General features: G+C 40.1%; 1 protein-coding gene across 4 annotated transcripts in view; it reads right to left on the bottom strand.

Moving 5' to 3' along the window:
* Nucleotides 1-14,393, bottom strand: part of GRB10 (growth factor receptor bound protein 10) — a 150,604-nt gene that overhangs the window by 41,663 nt on the left and 94,548 nt on the right. The window lies entirely within an intron of this gene.

The raw sequence follows: 14,393 nt of genomic DNA, 5'->3' as shown, positions 1-14,393 counted from the left end.
TATACACTCAAATTTCATTGTATAGATTTCAACTTACAACATCTACCACTCTGCTCAATCAATATGTAGAATTTTTTTTAGCTTAACAATATAGTTTTACACATGTCAAAGCTATTTTATTTTAAAATGTAAAGTGTCCATTAAAAAAAAATACTGCATCAATTTCTAGCTCTGTGTCCAACACAAAACTATCTTGATTTCCACAAATGTATTGAATTCTGAATTATCACTCTTTTTTTAATTCATTTAGAGACAATGCTATATGTACGGAAACTTTCTTGCCTTTTCCAGCTTCAGAAAGTTACGTCTTTGAATGGTGGTTTAGCAGTAACAGTAATTCTTACTGGAGAAAAATCTATCTTGCCTTTTGTATAACATAGAAAATTGAGACGTCTGCCTCTTCCACAACTCTCCCATCTCATTGCACAAGATTACACATTGCAAAAGACAAACATTTTCACTTGCTGCAGATATTAACGAAAAATACTCTGTAGTAAAGCTATTTTCTGTTCAACTGTTGCTCATACATCCATCAGCCAAACAGATATTGATAAGACCCAAAGTGTAACCTAGAATAAAGAGTGGTTTTGTGGACTCGTTGTCGGAGTTCTGCAGGTTCTTCTTTCCGGGCACTCAACCACACAGAAAATAACCCAAGTTTGGTTGCTGTATTTGCATCAGCAGAGGCTCTGCCAACGCATATGCTCCATGAATTTCACTTTTTGAAATGTAACCAAATAGCTAGTGCATGAACTTATGAAAGCTACGCTATGAAAACTGTTTAGAGAATAACTGAAGAAGTTCATCCTCTCCTAGATGCCACATATTTCCTCTCCTACAGACAGTGCCATGTTAAGCCTAACAGTCTGACCTTCTCTGTAAAGACCATTATGTTCCATGTGTACAGAGCGGATTAGATAAATTACCAGGTAGCTTCATTACAGAGTTCAGCATGAAAACCACCTCAAGGGGACAAATTTAGCTTATCTTAAGCATTACGGTAACATCCTAATGACTTTGACACTTTAACGTCAAGATATAATTAACTCAGGGAATTCCCTCCTCCTTTGCAAACCAACTTAAGTTTGTTGCATTTGGTTTTCTACTCAAAACAAATGCTGAGGGTAGCTTTCCCTATCATAACATCAGCTGGCAAATCAGAAGCCATTACTTTCTGAAAGGGTGGTCAAATTCCTTAAAAATTTCACCACATAAACTTCTGCTATCAACTCTCCCCTATGGGCTTACTTGATTTTGAATATCTTTTTCCCCTTCTCACTGATTCCTGTTTGTTCCTCAGACACATTCTTTCACAGAATTGGTGCCACTATAAGGTATCAAGTACTGATGGCTAGAAGTGTCTGTCCATGAAAGTTCATATCCCTCTCCAAATCATGTATATATAAATCTATCTGTCGAAAATTCTACCTCAGATGTCCAAATATTACATACTAAAGCTAAAATACTAAGTAGGCACATGGAAGAGCACTGACTTTAATTAATTTGCACAACAAGAATCTAGTTATAAACTGATCATTTTTCAGAGGCCCTTAACAGATGACAGAAAAAAAAATCATCCCTACCCAGCTGCCAGCATCTCTCCAGATAGATAAATTCTGCTGCTTCTGCCGTGTGGAGTAACTGATGAGGAGGTCAGCAAGTCAGGTGAATGGTCAACAAAAATGTCCCACTTAGAAACAAGGCCAGATTTCGGTCTAGTAAGAAAGTTCAGAAACTTAAGGGAAGGAAAGGATATTCTCCATTATAGATCACTATCTTAAACTATCAGTTTAAGATGCTTTTTTTATTCCATCCAAACTGTGCAGAGGTGGTATTCACATCAGTTGTCACTAGCCGCTTCAGTCTGGTCTTCACTAATCAATTAGGTTCCTACTATAATCAACGAAAAGAGAAAGAGGCCCTTTAATGCAATTTATCTTCTTCTATAATTTTGCTACCCCGAAATGTCACTAATATTCTTGAAAGGTATTCCTCTATTACCACTAAAAGGAAACACCCAGGCAAGCAACCAAAATCAGATACTCAATCACAGAAATAAATCCCACCCAAAGACTGTCTAACGGTGAAAAACTACAATAAATGGATGCATAATATTACATTCCCTTGTCTCTCTATCTGTATGTGTAAAGAAATACTACCTAAGATTTGCTCAGTAGAGTAACTTTCTAAGAAGTCCTATTCTGCTTTTACTACAGAATAAACTCAAAGGGAAATAGATCAAATTCTGTAAAGAACTTTTTGTCCCCCCCATGGAGTGACATAACTTTGAGTGGAGCACACACAAAGGTCCCTTGGTCAGACATGTGGCTAATGAACCACAATGTGGAATGCAACACCTTTCTGAAGTAGCACTCAGTGTTATTTTTAAAATGAAGCAAGCAGCTACCTGAAGAGGTATTTGAGCAGAAGGATAGTAAAAGATTGGGGCTATCATATCTACCCGGAACGAATCTGACAGCAGGGCTCTGACAACCTAAGGGTGATTAAACCCAACTCTTGTCAGAGCTTACTTGTGACTTTGTACATTGACTTCCAGCCAACTGCTGACATCAGCATTCACAGTATCAAGTCAGATGCAGAAAGATGAAGATCATCTCCAGCAAGAAATTCCAGAATCTTTTTTGAAAGTTGGAGGTTTTCATCTGAACTTCTTGCAAGCTTAGATTCAAGAAGGGCTGCCCATAGTTGAGATACACGACTATGCTGGATATGTTCATTCATTTACATACCACTTTACAGCAACTAAAAAAATAATGCCAGTGCACAATGAATAACATGAAAAGCACACTCCTTATAATTCAGTCTCTAATCAAAGTACTTAATTCCAGATATTGGTAGTTCAGTTGCAACATATAAATCTAACTTTCAACCATGTTTCACAAAGTCAAACACGTCCTTCCCAAGCACTTGCTAGCATTGAAAGTAACCCAAAATATGGTTGTAGTGAAAAAGGAAAGTACCTCTTAGCCTCTTCAGGAGTCTTTCAAAAGATATTCTAAATCACTGCAGCAAAACTGGCCTTGTGAAAGTTTTGCACCAACAGAAATGTTTCTATACACAAATAATAGGAGAAGTCCTTTTATATCAGGGTGAGAGTTCTCCATTGACACACAACGCGGTGCTGCACAATGTAAGCTGCTATCAACTCAGAAATTAAATACCTTCACCTCATCTACTTCTACTAATGTATTTATTGAACTCAGTGAGACTTGACTGGTTTGAAATTCCATTTAAATATTGTCACACTGTTTAAGGGAAAAAATCAGTTTCTCTTTCCCTACATTTGTAGATTTTAAAAGGGAGTAACAAAGCAGTTCACATAGAGAAGTAACCGGTTCCTCTGCGCTCTCCTTCATCAATACCCTTACTCAGACATTGTCTCTAAGTAGCATCTCCTGATACAGATGTACGTTCAGAAGACACACAATTGTAGTAGAGATGAAATAAATTATGTAGAAAGCAGAGGTTGCTGCAAGCTCATAAAGGAATGCAGTCACTGTGAATCATGGCCGGTACTGTAAACATTTTTTACATTATTTTTGCTGGAATTTTATTAGTCTCCCCTTCTGCAACGGCTGCCATTTGAACACGGGGAGCTTAGCTCTTGTAAGGCTCTGATTTAGGGACAAAACAAGCCCTTTGCATCAACATCATCCTCAACCATTTTGCTCAACAGGAATCAGTTAGCAACCACAGTTTTTACAGCTGCATGCTAGAGAAAGCTTGAGAAAGAGGCAAAGAGGAGAAATTGATGTGAGCGTGTTTACAGTGCTGTAAAATTTATTTCATCATCTGCAGAGGTACTAGATTGTTTATTTATTTAAGGGATAAAAGTAACATATAGAAAGCTTTCTATAGAAACTTTATAAAGTTCCTTCAGTTCTTTCATTTTAATGGTAATACATCAACATAGCAAAGTCTTTCAACTTAGACCCATTTGGACATCTGTTCGACGGATGAACTGCTAGAGACACTCAAAGCCAGCATCTGCTGTGCAAGCAATTTCCCTGCCCACTCAAAGAGTCCATCATGCCCTCAACCCATCGCACCTCTTGCAGAATTTCCTGCTGTAGTTTAAAATCCTAAAAATTTTTCCTAGACAAAGAGTGAAATTGCTCAAGTGCTATTCCAGGCAAATATGAGAGGGCAATCAGTAACGAAACCTACAGACACAGCAGCTAGCGCAACCTTGTGCAGAGTACAAAGTTAATTTCTTGTTAGCCAGATTGGCTTTACGTTCCTCTGTATTGCTGTAAATGTTGCAATTAAGTACTGCTCTAAGCTATGTTTAATTAGCCTGTAAGCAAATGCTCATTTGTAACTTGCAGTGTAACGCAGAACTAAATGTTCACTGAGAGCAAAGGGAAATTACACTGAAGGTACATTCGCACAAATATAGCTGGCTGCCTCCTGACAGACTTTGCCTTCTTATTAATATCCTAGAAAATATTAAGAAATGTGTCACACTGTACAAATGGTTAGAAATATACATTCTCCAGCCTTGGAGCTGAACGCAGTACTTTCCTGCCAGCTCCGGCTCACAAGCACTCCAGTCCCTGCAGATGCTAGTCTCTCAGAAGATGAAAGATCTGGATTATGTTTTTCATCTGTTTAGTAAAAAACAAAACACAGGGGGAAAAAAAAAACAGACTAGGATGCGAATCATGAAGGATAAGGATGCTCAAAGATAAACAAAAAGTATAAACAACATTTTCACCGAAGAGCATTAGAAACATTAGTGGGATCCGCTTTCAGGAATAAAACCCAACCTCAGTGCCTCCCATGAAGCACACAGAGGATGAAATTAATTCTTAAATATATTTAGTATCTTTTAAATGCTACAAGCAGAATGACATTAGCTGCAAACATAACAAGGACATTTTTCAGTCCAACATTATTTGAGTCAGCCTGTCAGAGGACACCCGTTTGACAAGGCTGTAACACAAGAGCCAAGGCTCAGTCCCACTTGGACAGGCTCTATATCGCTTTGCCAAGCTAGACAGCATGTTAAAGAAAAAAGTTCAAAGGTCAGCCATGAAAAACATCCACAGAACAAAGCAGCACGGAACACAGGAAAATACTCTGAGTGCAGTAAATTCGAGGCTTTCCATGTATGATTAGGTGTTGCTGTTCCTGTAACGTTAGCTTTCAACTCGATGTCTAACGGAGAGGAGGGTAATCCTTACATATCCAATGTCTATTTCTTGTCAAGGTGCTCCACAAATCATTTGCAAGGTGTGCTACAGTACTGCAAGCAATTTATCCTCCTATATGTATTTAAAACTCTTAAAAACAACACTAATCTGGAGTTCGGGACAAATTAGTAAAGAATATTCTTAATCTGAAGCATAATAGGTATCTTTCAATGCTAAAACTGTGTACCTCTCTTATCACAGACAACATCTAGTTTGGTTAAGGTCAACTGAGTATTTGGGGAATGGGAAAGGCTGCCAACATCTGTAAAGGTATTTATAAGGTCTGGAAATACTGTGGTTTGTTCGCTTTCTGTGGATTTTAGTAGGCAATAGGGAAAATAAGTGTGACCAGCAACAGTATGACAAGTTACTTAGGAGTAATTAGCTGCTCTTAACAGCTTGCAGGCAAGGACAAGCTCAAAAATGACTCACAGAAGCCCGAGGGCAAATTGTCTGTAAAAATTTAATCTCGCTTTTCTGCTACCAGAATGTTGTTGCTTTGCTTAGAATATTCTTTTCTGTAATCCTTTGCACCTCACTTGTTGATTTCTTTTTTTTTTAAGTAATAATTTTTCCTTAGGGATGGATTGTTCCTATTCTTGTTGCCTATTTTGGCAAGATAGTGGGAAACATGATTTTGGAAGGTGAACGACATGGTGAGCAGAGAAACGTGTGCAAGACTACCCCACAGTAACTTAAGCTTCCCCTGTGGCTGCAGGGCACAGACATTGAAGGCAATGAAGTTGTTTCCTCGTGCCCAGCCCCTCCAGGACTGTTGAGCATGCTTCAGTATGCCTGACCATAGCTTTTGAAATGCCTTTTCTGGAGGCAAATACGAGGTGCAGGGGTCGACGATATGCCTAGATTTCTGGAAGCACCTCACGCACTGCTGACATTGCATGCGTGCAGTGGAGAGCGGTGTCGAAACCATCCATTGTGAACGGGTACGTGCCATACCTATGTATCCCCAAAAAGATGAGCAGTTTCTCCCTCTGGCCAGACAGGAGGTCTGGGCAGATAAAAGGGGGGGGCTGGAAAGATCAGGATGCTTTAAAGTGGCATCTGTTTGGTGAGGAACAAATGACGATTTTAAAACTCTTACCCACCTTCACCCCCTCCCGCCACAAAAATTCAAGGGACGTTTTTTGTTTTGCTGTTGATGAAATTTCGCTTAAGTCTGCTGGGGTAAAGTAGTGTTATCCACTTCACCCAGAAACATTCTCTGCTCAGCATGGGATCTCATATCCCAACTCCCAGCTGATGGTTAATCCATTTTGCTTCCAAGCACTACTCATTTCCCCCTCAGCAACAGGAGAAAAAACAAACACTTATGCTTCATGCCATCATGAAGACGTTTCCAACTCTTGCTTCCTGAAATGCAGCAGAGGAAACCAGCTCCAGTAACCCTGGCAGCAGCAGGATTCATCATTGGAGGGAATAAGCAGTCCTAATGCCAGCGGAGAAACATGACATGTAGCTTTTGCGAATCGATGATGGCTTGCCTTTTAACAAGTTCAGATTTAACCTGCTTTTATGTACATTTTGTAAATGATGTTCAGATTACAGCCAGGCTGAAGCAAAGACTGAAGGTACTTACGTTAATTAAACAAAATCACTTTTTAGAACAGCAATTCTGCACTCCTATTAGGAGAAAGAATAATACAGTAAGAATTTGATAGTTAGATTTTGATTATTGGAGACCATAAATCAAGAGAGCAAAGAATTGAAACTTGTCCCACAATGATTTAATTAACTCAACGGTATTCTTCTAATGCAAAAATGTTATTAAATTCCATCTAACATCCCCTCCATTTAGGAAATGGAACAAAAACATACATGCAAGCTTTGGAGGAATGCATAAACATCCAATTACCACACCAATGAACTCACAAGTTCATTCTTCCTCTGCGCGTCCACACACAAACACCGCCTAAGTGAAGACAGAAGTTTCAAACAGATTTCCATTTGAAATGTGGGCACACTTCACTGTCCAGGTAATTACTGCAAGCCTAAATAACCTTCTTTCCTGCTGAGAATGAACATTACTACTAATACTTATGCAACTGCCCTTCTGATGGTTTGGAAGTGAACACGCTGAACGCTGGCTCTGCCTATTGACTCTAGAAGTGGATGCCAACAAGCAAGCAAAAAATTGGGCGTCTTCCCAGCCCTGCACTACGTGTGTCCGCAGTATCCACACCAGGAGATCACGTGCAGCTCGGCCGCAGGTGCCAGCCCAGTTCTGTAAGGGCTGCCTTAGGCTTCAGAAATGACTTCACAGTCAACTCATCTGCTGGTTGTTGGGAACAGCACGGTGCTGCAAGACCAGGTAGGATATGCAGCAGTGGAAAGTTGAGGGCTCTAACCTCTGAGCTGGTGCTCTCTTGCATCTGCTCTACTGGGCAGACGAGGTCCAAAAGGTTTTCATACAGGACGACTAAGGTTGACTTGAATCCACACCTTGAGTCCAGACAGCACAGAGGGCAAGGAGAGCTTAGATGCAGCGTAGCTATACCCACAATGCTGGGTCACTCCTTAAAGGCTATCATTTATGACTGATAAAGTTATGACATCTCTGATTCATCTCAGCCACTCACTTACAGTATAATTAGAATCACTCAACACAGTTCTGTGTTGTTGTTTTTTTAATTCCCTACTGCACTGATGTTTATATCAAAACCTACTTCTGCCTGCCTCACTAAGCATTGGAATTTCTCTCATCTTTTTCTCGTTTGGCATCCCTGCCCATGGCAGGGGCTTGGAACTACATGGTCTTTAAGGTCTCTTCCAACCCAAGCCACGCTGTGACTCCGTAATTTTTCCCTGCCCTCTCAGCCTGAGAGCTTCTCAATTCTTTCAACTCCTGATCAAAGCAGAGGATAGCTATGCTTTATTTTCACTGTGCTATTATCAAAATACAGCAAGAGTTACGTTACTCAATAAAAAACGTGCAAGGGCACACCTAAGATGTGCATACAAAAAACCTCATGTGAACATGCCAACGCACAGCTACTACAGCCTATGCTACAGGCTGCTCAATATTTACACAAGGCAGTCCTACAGGCTAATTGCAATGGTGCCACTATACTGTAAACCATTTTTTAAGGCGGCTGCAAGCATCGCTGTGTGGCAGTGAAGTCCCTCAGGGCTGCCAGCGCAGGTCTGGGTCCAGGCAGCCCTCGCGGTGCGTCCCCCCAGCACGCAGCCGGCCTCTAGCACGCTCACGCCATGGGAGCGCTGCTTACGGGTAGAGAGCCAAAACGCTCCCGGGAGCAAGGCCAGGTTTGTGTCATTAAAAACAAACAGCAGAAAAAAAAAAAGCCCAACAAATAGCATACTCGGGGGGTTGAATGTGAGACGCTCTTCATATTTCCAGTAATTCGTGTTGGGATTACGGCTACTGTTCTGGCACTTCCCAAAAGCAAGAAGGAAGAGACGCGTTTCTTCCTACCAAGCCTCATGATACAACAGGCGCAAGGAAGAAGAAATAGTGGCTTTGGATCTGTCCTCATCCTGGTCCCTGGCAGCCTGCAAGGCCCTGGCCAAAAAGCCTACGCGCCCACGGACAGCGCTGAAGACTGGCTGCCCGCAGTGTAGTCCAGCGGGCTCATTACTCTTCAGTTATTCGTTAGTCTTATCGTCAGTAACGAGCTACTGAGACTTTCCAAACCGCATGAGCTCACTCCCTGATCTCTTCAGGAGTAATGGGACAACGCGTTCGCGTGACACAGGTCACAAGACGACAAGAAATGGGACGTCTCCTACACGTCTCATTTAGTGGTTGTCCATCGAACTTAGGTCATCTCGTTTGGGAAAGCATTACTTCACCAAATAAGAGAGAGAGATTCAAAGATGTAATTTCATCAGGGGAGGTTTAGGTTGGAAATTAGGAGGCATTTCTTCTCACAGTAGTCAGGCATTGGAATGGGTTGCCCAGGGAAGTGGTGGCGTCACCGTCCCTGGGGGTGTTCAAGGAAAGGTTGGTCGTGGTGCTTAGAGACATGGTTTAGTGGGTGACATTGGTGGTAGGGTGATGGTTGGACCAGATGATCTTGAAGGTCTCTTCCAACGTTAATGATTCTATGATTATAGAGAGATGACAGCCCCATAGCAGAGGCCTGATCTTCCTCAATTTAAACACATTAAACACGCTACGAAGTAACCTATGTGGTTTTTTTGTTTTCATTATTTTTATTTAGCTTAAAACTCTTCTTTCAAAGAAAGCTTTGAGGAAAACAACATGATATATCACAGTCATGGAAACCCATATTTTGTAGTTGGGCCAAAGGAGTGCCTGGAGCTGGACCTAAGGAATTGCCTAGGTTAATCTACTGACAGGATTTGGCCTGTTCAGAGGAAATTAAGACTTGTTGAACATCCTGCTGCCAACATCTATTTTCACCAAGTCACGTTGTTAAACATTATTTGAATAAAAGATTAAGTATAAAATTTGCTATCTGTCACATGCAAAATCTAACAGCACATGAAGTTTTCATTATTCAAAAGTTCACATTTTTATACAGCTTCTCTTTTGGAAATCAACATCCTTGTCTTCAAAACAGCCAATATAAAAGCTTTATGGGAAGAAAAATCAAAAAATGTATTGTAACATGTAATTAAAACAATTAAAACTAAGAAGTCTGTTTACAGGAGCTCCCTTGAAGGGTAACTAAATCTGGAAAAAGAATAACATTAATTCATATCCATTTGTGAGTTTAATTTGCTAGAAAAGAGTAAACAATTTTGGTACATCAAACTGCTATTTGGAAGATTGCCTGGGCTGTATAGAGGGGGGATGTGAGAAATTTGCCCTATTTTTACAGTTGAAAGCTTCATTGACTCACACAAGATACTTTAGACTAATATCCTGTGGCATCGCAGTGACCTACATGTAATTATTGCATACTTTTTCCAAAATATTTGTACACAACCAGAAATTATAACCTAAGTTACCAACCAGTTCTTAGTTTATACCAGCAACACAAAGATGGACTTCAATTAGTGGTAACCTAGCTGTCTGATGTTTTTAGCAATCTTTTAGACAAATGCTTGGTCTCGGTTTGGTGTAATTTTCTGGTTATAATTTTTCTTACACAAACATATTTATTCTGTTAAGTAAATGATGTTTAAAAACTTTCAGCTGTCCTTTCTCCCCACCTGCAAGGCGTGCAGAGATTTCACGTTTGTAGGTGTGCACGCATCGTACAAACACGGACGTGGGGAAAAAGGGCCGTGCAATGCCCCATGATGTCTCCTCGAGAATTTCCTTCCTGTTCCTGCCTTCAGCTGCCCTTCCCAGAGCAGAAAGCAAGAGAGCTGAGGTGGCGGCGGAGCTCTGCTGAAGTTTCACTTGGCTGGTGGCCAGGCACTGTGGGTGAAGGCAGACGGGTGGTACTTGAAGGACAGGGAGGCACAGGGTAAAGAAAGAAACGCTTGGTCCTGCACTGGTCTCTCCAGCCGGCCTTCTCCTGCCATAGCTCATGGACAAAATTTTCTCAGTTCAACTGCTTACTTGTTACTTTATGTTTTGAAAAAGAACTTAAGAGCTTTTTGGCAGCTACTGCTCAAAGGGTCATCATTTCTCCAAACATGAGACATCTGAGTTGTCTTGCTCACCACATGAGCTGCTGATGAAATTATGATGATATGCAGTTGTGTTTTTTCTTAAGTAGTTGGTGATTGAACAGCACAGCTAGTCAGTTCTTTTCATCCCCGTGCTCACAAGCTGGCTGACCATATTACTAAAACTTCAACTGTGCTTTTACAGAACTGCCTGCCATTCACTAGAATCAGGTTGACACCTAAAATTTCTCCCTGTAAAACTTAACTCAAAATGGGCTGTTTCCATCTGCAGAATTGTAATAAAGGATCATAGCACTGAACCTCTTAGGAGATGTATCTGTTTAATTACAATTCATTTTTATGAAACGTTTGGTAACACCACTGTATTAGACATCCCCCAGACTGTGGAAGTTGCTCAATGCAGTATAGCTTTTGAAACAATCTGAAGGTTTAGAGTAATTGCTTTTCTCAGTCTTTTGCTATTAAATTGTATGTCAGTGTAATCAAGCTCCCTACATGCTTTAAAAAGTCTACAATGCTTGTTATTTGTTTTTACACAGAAGAATAAACCTGGAATGTTTTCAGTACACTTAATATTCCAGTTTTACATCCAAGACAGATATATTGATGCTTTCCATTAAACGATTGTCCCATTTGCCTACATGTGTTTTTGGTTTTGAAGAAAGACCATCACAGCACACAAGCAATGGGCAGATCAGGTGAGAGGTCTGGGCTTCACGTAGATTTGGCGTGGACTTTGCCACAGTTGCAGAAATGCCCACGTCTCCCATGGTCTTATGGTACACCCCTTGTTTCTCACTGCTCTGTGGCTTCTGGGGTGCATTCCTGTGGTCACCAGCTTTAGAAACAGCACTGGGTGCCTGTGTGGCAGCACAGCCAGAGCTGGGATACTGCTTCTTGCGGAGGTGAAACTGGTACAGTTGCCCAACAGATCTCACGGGAAGAATAAAATAAAACGATTCCCAATACGTGCACTTTTTTGAGTAAAACAAAGAAAATGGCTTGTTATTATTTTGAAACAACAACAAATACCTACTGCAAGAAAATTAAAAGTGGTTTATTACGGCTATTTTTCAGTGCTTTACTGCTTTTATAGTTCTTCGCTGGGTCAAGAAAGAATATGAAACAAATGCAGAGCAGTGCATAGGCAATGTTGCAAACTGCTTGTTGAAAAAAGTGGGGGCAACTGGATGGAAAAATATTGAAAAAGGGTCAAAAGTGTCTTAACAAGAAACATATGGCTTAAACTCCAGCTACATGAATAAAGTTTTGCATATAAGAAAAGACAACCCATTTTTTCAGCTGCAAACATAATTCAAGCTTTATGGACTGAAAGCTCCTTTTCTGACTCATTCATTCACACATGCATCCATTCCCTATAGGTAATAATATACTGGGCAAAAGTTTTAATGTAGTAGGGCTTGAACAGAGCTTGGGTATTTCTTTATACCCAAGACTTGGCAATATGATATGCGAATTGTCATGTTCTGTGCTTGACTTGATCTTTAAGTTCCTCTAGCATAACCACTAACACTTTTATAGTTGCAGGGTTGCGTTTTAAAACTACTGAAAAGCAAAACTGAGCTGTTCCATGAGCAACAATACCAACAACACTTCATTCCTTATCAAGTCACATCAGACATCCCAGCTCCCCAGCGACCCCAGTGTTTCACACAGTCGGCAAAGAAAATACCCGCTCCATTCTGAAATCCAAGACTACATTAACTTGGGGCCCTCTCAAGTCCCCTACACAGGGGCTGACCAAAGGCAACATTTCTTTCACATCACATGTGTTCTGAGCTTTCAGGGCTCAGCAGTGCAGGCTGCAACTGCTATTTGCCTGTTTGCTCCCAGAGGCTCAACAGGATTGAAGGGAATCAGTTCTCACTCACACCTCGCAAACCCCATATAATCAGAACGGCTCATTCCAATCTCTAATTTTAATCCTTGTGTATAACCTGCAAGCAGAAAACCTTAAATTAAGCATCATTATGTTTAATCTTCGTTTGCATTCAATATTCTGAGTCTATAGCTTGTATGCAAGTTTTTCTTAAGAAACAGCTCATTCTCACTAGCTACCAGCCACTAAAATGTGTTGTTGCAGTCCTTTAACTAAACTCATCCTTTACTTTGTTAACCAGTACTTTATATTCCATCTGTGGACATTGATCTAAACAAAAGTGTATTCTAAAATAATATATTAGAATTCCCAAACTTTAACTTTTTTTTATTAGTAGATGAAGGTGAGAAGATGTACAAAATTTCTTAAGTTATTCATTTTTTTACTCATGACGTTCGCTAGACTCCACTGAACGGATTGAACGGAACTAGAACTGGATTAAATACAACTAATGTCCTCTGAAGAGGCTGAATATGCATATTTTTTTGCTATCCAGCAACATTTCACCACATTTAAATCTGAGGTATTAAACAAAAATAAGCTTTTTTCTTCACGAAGAAACAACTTGCTTTTTTTAATTTTTTTTACTTTTGTCCATCAATATTTTAAAGCTAGAGGATTTTTTCAGTTCTATTTATCTACTATTTCACTGAAGACAGGAAAAGAATGCCTTTCTGCCCTTCCCTTGGCATGAGACATTGTTTCTCATTTGCCTCCAATCAGCTGATAAGCTGAAATGAGCAATATACGTGCATCTACAGATGCCATTGTCGTCTCACATGCTCTAACTCCTCATCTCATCCCTTACACCTTTTACCATTACACTAGCTTGTCTGTGATTAAAAATTTCAGCAGCAAGCACAGCTGTGCTATTTAAGTATGTATTTCATTTTAGGTCTTGGAAAAGCCTGTCATAATTTATGGTCTTAAAATTAGGTAGATTTTAACAGAAAATTATTAAGTAAAATTTAGAATCTACTTTTATTCTGTCCTTATAGCCATCTTCTTACATATGTAATGCTTTGTTAACTTTTATATTTAGATACTGTTAAACCACTAGTTTCTAAATTTCATCTAAAATTGATGCACAGATGTTTTAGGTTTCTTAAGGCTTCGTAGAGCCATCTTTTGGATGGAATGGCACATTCTAGGAAAACATACAGCTGAAAAGCAAAGAATCCCTGAAACTAGGTACTATTTAGCAAGGTAAATGCATCTCCATCCGTAACCAGTTTGTCTCAGAAAGGCAGCCATCCTGTTGTTCTGTTGGCAAGAGGCAGGATACATGAGAGAATTGCCCATTATTTTCTCTCCCCGGAGTCAGATTACCGTTCTCTTGACAGAACAGCCTCTCCACTTAGCAGTTGCCGAGGACTCAGACTGAACCACGTTAAATTTCTAACTGAATGACTCTGTTTCTCTTAAGGCATTATCTGGTTATTTATCTCACTTGTGTATGTATAAGAAATACAGCAAACCCAAAGAAGATGCACTGTATCCTTCGAGAAAGCTGACAGCTATTTATGGAGATACAAAATAATGGAGAATATATGCAGGTGTACACTATGTAGCTTAACTGTCCAACCCAAACCCTTTTATCAGTCAGAGGCAGCCAAAGGAGCTACTAACAAACTAAATCAGCAGTGATACAGGATGTCACCATGGTTTTTGGTACTCCTGTGCAAATCCATTCT

The sequence above is a fragment of the Anser anser genome, assembly GCF_964211835.1.
Source record: "Anser anser genome assembly, chromosome: 2".
Classification (NCBI taxonomy): domain Eukaryota; kingdom Metazoa; phylum Chordata; class Aves; order Anseriformes; family Anatidae; genus Anser; species Anser anser.
This window is presented reverse-complemented; position numbering and strand designations above follow the sequence as displayed.